An 8,598-nucleotide genomic window follows, 5' to 3' on the forward strand; every position below is an offset into this window, starting at 1 on the left:
CTGAGCGCCCTCCTCACATCCTCTCCCCCGCCTCCAAGGCCACAGAGAGGTGAGAAGAGAGTGGGGGGGGCTGCTCAGACCCGGCCTCAGGGGTAGCTTTGCCTCCTGCCGGCTAGACCCGGGAGGGAGAGGGTCGTCAGGCCCAGAAAACGCTCCCTGCTCCCCCAAACTCCATGTAAACCCGCTGTGATAAACACCCAGGCCAGCGGGGAGGAGGGGAGGAGGGGGGTGGGGGGATGGGAGGGATGGGGGTGGGGCGTGGGGCGGCGCAGGAGTCCGCGCTTCAGCCCCTGGAGGCGGACACGGAGGGTCACGCTCAGGAACCAGCCCGGACCCCTCTATTCCTCCAGGCCCAGTACAAACCCCAAGTGCCCCCCAGTTCTCCACATCCAGCCCTCCCGCCCCTGGTCCTCCACTGCCCTCCGCGGTCACCCGCCCTCAGGGAGATGTCCTCAGCTCCCCTCGCCCTCAGCTCACCTCCTCCTCTGCTGGCCTGAGGGGGCCCCAGATAAATGCACAGATGACGACTCCGGGCTCAGTCTAGAGAGACCAGGTCTCAGCAGCCCCAACCCCACCCCAAAGTCGGGGAAGCCAGAGCGAACAAAGCAGCCGCGACTGCACTGCCCGCATGCATGGTCTGGGGGAGGGGGGGGGGTGGCGCAGGTGCGGCAGGTGGGGCGGGCAGGTGGGGGAGGGCACGCCCACTGCGCAGACCGGCTGCTGCCAGGACAAGTTGGGAAATCAAACTCAAACAGAGGCAAATAGCCCTGTCTTCTCCAAAACTATGTCAACGAAAACTCCGGGAAGCCACTAAAACGGCAAAACGGGTCTACTTGGATTTAAAAACTTGCTCAGGGCCTCCCTGGTGGCACAAGGGGTGAAGACACAAGCTATGAAGCGATCCGTCGCCTCTGCAGCACGAGTTCTATGCCCAGCCAGCCAGGGAGCTACCCACATGGAGCAGCAGACCTCTCCTGTCTCCCTGCTGCTCCCCTCAGCAGTGTGTCTCAGTCAATCTGCCTGTTCTGTTACCGGCTCCATCTCTGGTGAATCTTCTCACCCCCCAGAACTCTGGCCTGTACCCCACTTCTTGTAGGCATAAATAAATAAATCTTCAAAAAATTAAAAACTTGCTCAGGATTATTTAGCAGTGACCACAGATGCCTCCCAAACCCGCCCCTCCTCCCAGGAGACAGAATGAGGAGCTCTCCCCAGCCCCTTCCAACAGTGCTACTGTCAGTCTTGGGTGGAGCCAAAGCTCTTTGATCATATTTCTGTCATCATAATTAACACAATTACTTTTCTATTGAATGTAATAGAGCCTTCCGCTTGATTTTAGAGCCCAGGGGTACAGGGAAATGCTTTCATCAGAAAAACCTGACTTCAACCATTAGGAAAATTCTAGTTTACTTAGGAATGCTCGAGAAGCCTGGGACTGCTCCAGTCCCACGTTCTTTCTGTCCCTCTACTCTGCTATCACTGGCTCTAGGCCAAGGGAGCACCCTGGGATGTGGCAGGACGGCTAGCCCAGTTGCAGGCATCATGGGGCAGCCCAATAGTCACAAAAGGAAGAGAGAAGCAAAAAGCCTCTTCTTACACCTTTCTTCCCTACCAGGAAGGGGAATATTTCCAAGTAGCACCAGCAGAATTCCTCTTACGCACACTGGAAAACACCGGGTCATACGTTTACTCCTCGATCCACCTCTGGTAAGGGAATGGACTCCTGCACTTGGAACCAATCGTGAGATGTTCCCTAGAGTTAATGTATTATTCAACGTAATTGGGGTTCCCTCAGGAAGGAAGAGAGGGAAACGCCCAGGCAGTCTTCCTTGTAGAGAAGATGTATGATGTGTCCTCAAACAAGTGAAAGGCAAGTGAAGAGTAGGAACGAAGTAGAAGAGACAAGCAAAGAAGAGGAGGGAGGGAGAAAGGGAGGAAGGAAGGATGGAAAAAAGATGAATTTACTCTATAACTAAATCATATCTTTATGACTTACTACAGTGCAATAGCTTTTTTTTGTTTGTTTGTTTTTTAAAGATTTATTTATTTATTTATGCAAGCACTGGTACAGTCAGAAGCGCGGGAGGGTGAGAGAATTCACCAGAGCCAGAGCGGGGAACAGAACAGGCAGACCAAGGAAATACACTGCTGAGGGGAGCAGCGGGTGGCAGGAGAGGTCTGCGCACCATGTGGGACCCTCGCTGGCTGCCGGGGATCGATCGAACCGGTGCTGCAGAGGCTGCAGGCAGCTTTGCAACCTAGTGCTCAACCGCTGCGCCACCAGGGGGCCCTACAGTGCAATAGTTTTAAAACTTTTTTCAGCAATCAAAACTTTCATATAAAAAACATAAAATCTTGGTTTTTGTCATTCTGTGGGTCAGCGTAAAACAAAGATAACCCATTTTCCATCTGTTATAAAAGTAACAGACACCAGATGTTTTTTGTCTTATTCCTCTTTTACTTCTTGGGGAAAAAATGTTCCTTGCCATTCTAGAGTGAAGACAAGCACTTTCTTTGGAGAATTTTAGGGAAACTGGACAAAACTAAATAATATGCTTTTGCAAACTTAATTTTTTCAAGGTAGTAATGTCTCCCAGATCCTCTTTGTGGACTGCCCTGTGGACATGCTCTTTGGATGCTTAGGCATTGTTGGTGGAATCTCAGGAACCATGTTCTGAAGGCCCAGGTTGTGGAGGCTTCCTTCTGTGTATCTGGATTCCAAGAAGCCAAGATAGGAGACCCACGTCAGAAACCAGGAGACAAAGGTACAGAAGTCTAAAAGTAGAGGTGCTCAGTTAAGCAGTGGGTAGCAAGGTGTGGACCTATTTTCACCACCTTGCTACCAGGTGAATCCAAGCCAGTTTCAATGGTTGTTTTTTTTTTTGTTTTTTTTTTTTAAAGATTTATTTAGAGGTGCAGGAGGGTAAGCAGATTCCCCAGAGGCAGAGCAGGGAACAGAACAGGCAGATGGACTGAAAACACTGCTGAGGGGGGCAGCGGGTGAGGCAGGAGAGGTCTGCCACACCATGAGTATCTCCCTGGCCAGGTGGGAATCGAACCTGTGCTGCAGAGGCTGCGGACAGCTTCATAGCACTGCGCTCAACCCGCTGTACCACTGGGGAGGCTCCAGTTTCAATGGTTTTGACAATGAAACTCACCTGGTTATGTGTGGTTTGCTTTGTCAGGTGTAGATACTCCCCAAAGTTAAAATGAAACCCTTGAATTGGTGTCTTATAAAAAGGCTATACTGTAATATGTAATATACTGTAATGTGTGCTTCAGTTTCATGTCAACTGAAACCAACCTCACAGCCCAAAAGGACCTATCTCCCCAATCACAGATCTCCTGGAGCTAAGGACTGAGTCAGAATGAAGGGCACCTTGGCCCCCAAACAAACTCCATTCCCTTCAGACGCTTTCCCCTTAAACTTCCTTCTGATATACAGAGATGATTCTACACATCTTCAAATTCATACGCTCATGAAATTATCATCAGTATACACATATACACACAGAAATCGATAGCACACGCGCATGCACATATATACCCACATCTGTATTTCTGTGTATGTGGCTTTGAATCTTGCTTTTTACTTAGTAATGCTTTGACTTGCAGATCTTGCCATGTCAGCATGTATTGATCTATCTCATTCTGTTAATAACCACAAAATATTCCATAATATGTATGCACTTTAATTTATCTACTCTCTTATTTATGGACAGTGGAGTTTTACTTAGCTCTTCCCCCATTTTTTTTTTTTTTTTGCCTTAGAAGCAACGCTGCTATAAATATCCTTAGGCACAGAAATAGGTAAGCTTAGATGGATGATACAAATATTGATACAGATAGAGGATAGAGAGAGAGATATAATGTACTTAAAAATATATCCATAAGATAAAATTGACCGGCAAAGGAGATGCATTTTACATCTTGACAGGTATCGTGCACCAAAATGTTGCGCAAATTTACCTTCCCATAAGACCTCCAGGCAAACCTCACAAATATTAGATTGTGTCCATTTATTTGGTGTCAGTTACACAGATGATCATTTACACTACACCATCATTTTGGTTTGTATTTCTTTATGAATGTAACTAAGAGAGCAGTCCCATATTTGATATCTATTTGCATTTTTATTGTCATTTAACTGATGATAATCTATTTTTCAATGGAATCATTTACCTCTTTCTTACTGTTAGGACGAGCTCTTAGTAAAATAAGGAGAAGCCCCATGTTCAATCATGTGTGGTAGAAACTTTTCCTTTGTTTATATTTTGCCTTGCATATTTTTTGTAAAAGTTAAAATTGAGGGGGGGCAAAATTAGTAATATTTTCCTTCATTATTTCCTTCATCAAAATTACTTTTTAAGTCGACTATCACTATCTATTCCTAGAACTTAAGTTATAACTATTTTTTAAAGATTTATTTATTTATTTATTTATTTATTTATTTATTTATTTATTTATTTATACAAGCACTGGGTCCAGTCAGAAGTGAGGGAGGGTGACAGAATTCACCAGAGCCAGAGTGGGGATCAGAACAGGCAGACTGACGAAATACACTGCTGAGGGGAGCAGTGGGCATGGCAGGAGAGGTCTGCCACACCATGTGGTACCCTCGTCGGTGGCCGGGGATGGAACTGGTGCTGCAGAGGCTGCAGGCAGCTTCGCAGCCCAGCGCTCAACCGCTGCGCCACCAGGGGAGGCCCTATAACTATTTTCAATCTGTATCATTGCTTTCAAAAGATGGTGGTTGTGCACTGTGGAAGCTGTGTGGAGATTCTTCAATCTATTAAAGATAGAGCTTCCATAGGATCCAGCAATTCCACTCCTAGGCATTTACCCAAAGGACACAGAAACATCAATTCCAAAGAGCACCTGCACCCCTGCGTTTATAGCAGCACTATTTACAATAACTAAGCTATGGAAACAACCCAAATGCCCAAAAATAGATGACTGGATCAAGAAGATATGGTACATATACACAATGGAATATTACTCAGCATTCAAAAAAAAAGATAAACACATGCAATTTGCAGCAACATGGATGGAGCTGGAAGGGATCATGCTCAGAGAAATAAGCCAGAAAGAAAAAGAAAAAATATCGGATGGTCTCACTCATAGCAGGAATCTAGAAAACCTAAATAAGGGACCAGGAAAAGGAATAACTATAAGAAGAAAAAATCAAAATCAACAAACAACTATGAACCAGAGACACAGGACAGGGGGGAGGGGGCCGCGGGGAAAGGAGGGATTGGGGTCAAAATGAAAGGGAACTGCTAAGAAAAAGAAATCTTTCTCTGTTAAAGAGTCATAGACCTGGAAATGTAAAGTAAATAATAAGTTTGCTTCCTTAATAAGCATATCTAAACAAGGTTTGGCAGCTGGCCATCCTGGAAGATCTGTGTCCTGCCCCTTTTCCTGTGTCAAGAATTTGTATGCTAACTAACCAACTTTATCAATGTGAAGTGGTTGTGTATAAAACAAACTCTTTGTCTCTAGACCAGTGCTCAGACCTTATGGGACTATCCAGGTCTGAGACCTCATGCATGACCTGACCTCACCATTCCTAAGTACCGCTGTTCTTACCCTGCTTGGGTAAAGGCTAGAATTTATTTCTGCAACATTTTTTGGTTCCCTGACCGGGAAACAACAAGCGCGTTGGCCCTTTGAGCCACTGGGTCTGGAGGACACAGAGTGGGGGATGGGAAAGAGAGCCAAGGAAGGGGAAGTGCGCTCTGCTGAGGAATGTTGGTGGTCTCTGACTTGGTTGCTCCTGCCCAGCCCCCATGTCGCCTTCCAGGCCAGACCTCCAAAGGGCTGAGTGAAGCCAGGACATGGTGCGGACGTCCGATCAGGTAAGGTCTCGGGATCCTGGTTCCCATTTGGCCTACCCAGAGTGGTAGGAGAGGCTGATCACCTCTCAGGGAGGCCTCACTGGTCTCATTTGGTTTTGGTAGGGAACCTTGGAACTCCCAGAAAGAGAGGGATGGTATGGTTATATCCTTCAGTGTGTGTATGTGTGAGTGAGTGGTGTGTGTGTATGAAATCTCCACAGCTGCAGCTGCGGAGATAAATTGGGCTTTGCCTGTGGTTCTGTCGACGTCATCTTGTTGTAGAGCAACCCCGATACAAAACGGCTGATAGGTGACTGGACTTGTCAAAATCTCAGAGGGGAAGGCCAGAAAAGCATCTGTGTGCTCCCCCTTCTCTTGCTGTAACATTGGATACAATGGAGCAGACAGAGGACAGAGGGTCCTGGAGACCGTGCTTTAAAAAAAAAAAAAAAGAGCAAGGAAACTGAGGGAATTTTCTGCACCACTTTCTTTAGAACCTAAGGGGCATTTTTACAAATATAACTTCGGAAATAATTACTTATCTGAAAAAAATTAGTTAAAAAGAAATATTTGAAAGTAAATTAATAATTTTTGTCAGTGTTGTCAGAAGTATTGGCAAAATAACTATCTGAAAAATTAGTGCAAATGGCCAAAATTCTAAATGAAAGAGATCTCTGTGTCTGTGTCTTTGCCTTTGTGTCTTTTGTCTCTGGAGGGTTGCTGTGTTAAATTTGTTATAAATGGCGCCTATATAAATTCTAATAGAAATGAAACAAAATTTTGAAATAGCGATCTAAAATTTTTGGTAAACAAAAACTAATTCAAAATGTAATGGTTTAATTAAAGCATATACGCCTTAAAATTATAATGTTAAAAAGTTAATAGCTTCATTGTATGTTTAAATGTGTTTAATTTGGGAAAGAAAGGAGCTTGGAGTAAAAAGGAGTTATTGACCTGGTCTATGTCAACAGAGATAAATGTGGATAAATGTGGTTTTGTTCATACCTGGACTTCCCCAGGTGAGCATCTTAATTGATTTTTCCTTCCCTTGTCTTAGCTAAGTGAAACCTCAGCTATATGAAATTGTTATTTGCTGTCTTGTTTTAGCCAATGCTCCAGATTTTTTTTCTTTTGGCTTGGATAATGGACTATTTTCAAGTAATGGAAAACTGTCCTACTGGACATTCTTGGACAATGCTGCTGACTAATTCTTGCTTCTCTTACACACATTGTAACCCTGAAAAAAGACGGTCTCCTAAGATTACACCCTGAGATCTGTGCCACCATAGATATGGTGGAATAAAAATTAAAAGGGGGGATTGTAACAGGGTGGTCCCCAGGAAAGGGGGAAGTTCCAGATTCCCTGCCTCACCCAAGGGAGGGTGGAGCTGAGCAGGGAGAGAAGAAGCTGCAGAAGAGACTGAGGAAGGAAGCAGGATGGAGCCAGGAGACCTGGAGGAGGCGCGTGGAACCTAGAGACACGTGAAGAAACTGCGCTTGTCTTTTGGTCGTGGACTGGGTGACACAGATGTGGGTGAGACCCATGGGGAGGTGACAATGGCAGCTTTTATCTTGATTTTGATTTTGCTCTTTTCCTTCCGGGCTTGTCTGGTTGTTTCTGACCCTTTTCTGAGGGTCCCCACTGGAAGATGCTTTAGACTTGTGGCAGGCTTTGGGGCCTTGCTCTGGGCCAATCCCATATGGATGGACTTTTACCCACGAGGGGACAGGTAACTTTGGGTGCTTCATTTAGAAGGTAGACTCTTTGCCTTACCTGTAGTGTTTCCTAGTTTTATTAAAGTTCCTTCCCTATAAAGTCTCATATGTTTTGTGTTGATGCAGCGGATGGCAGAACCCATTTAGAATAGGCAGGTTTGTCTATAACAGTTTCATTTGTAACTCTGCAGTTTGAACTTCCTGTCCTAAGAGAAACTAAAGCTACAGTTGGTATCTCTATTTTAAATCTGTTCTTTTTATCATTATTTAAATGGTGGTTTATTTCTCCTATAAGACTAAGGATATGCTGAGTTTAATAATGAAGATTTGTTGATTGCTTAATGAGCTTTTGGTGTATTTTTGCTTCTTATTGTAGGAAAACTAAACTTTATTGTCATCACCTAAAATATATATATATATATATATATATATAAAACAAACATGTTTATGTATGTTATCCATTACAAAGGAATAATAGCATAACAGCTCTTATGATGTCTTCAAGTGAAAAATGTAAGGCTGACCTCTTAATTAGCTGAAATTGGGTTGGGACAAGGCCTCAGTGTGGACTAAAAGCTTTAGGGAGTAACTGATGGACTTTATCTGGCCAATTGCCTGACTTGTGTGCCACAGATGTGGGTGAGAGACCCGTGGGGAGGTGACAATCATGGTTTTTGTCTTGATTTTGATTTTGCTCTTTTCCTTTCTGACCTGTCTGGTTGTTTCTGACCCTTTTCTGTGGGTCCCCACTGGAAGGTGCTTTGGACTTGTGGCAGGCTTTGGGGCCTTGCTCTGGGCCAATCCCATTTGGATGGAGTTTTACCCACGATGGGACGGGTAACTTTGGGTACTTGATTTAGAAACTATATTCTTTGCCTTTCCTGTATTGTTTCCTAATTGTATTAAAGTTCCTTCCCTATAAAGTCTCAGATGTTTTGTGTTGATGCGGCAGATGGCAGAACCTATTTAGAACAGGCAGGTTTGTTACCGAACGCCGGCCTCAGTTTCCCTCAGCCAATAAAAGGAAACTGAGTTTGAGGAAAAG

This window comes from Talpa europaea, assembly GCF_964194135.1.
Source record: "Talpa europaea genome assembly, chromosome: 5".
In the NCBI taxonomy this organism is placed as follows: domain Eukaryota; kingdom Metazoa; phylum Chordata; class Mammalia; order Eulipotyphla; family Talpidae; genus Talpa; species Talpa europaea.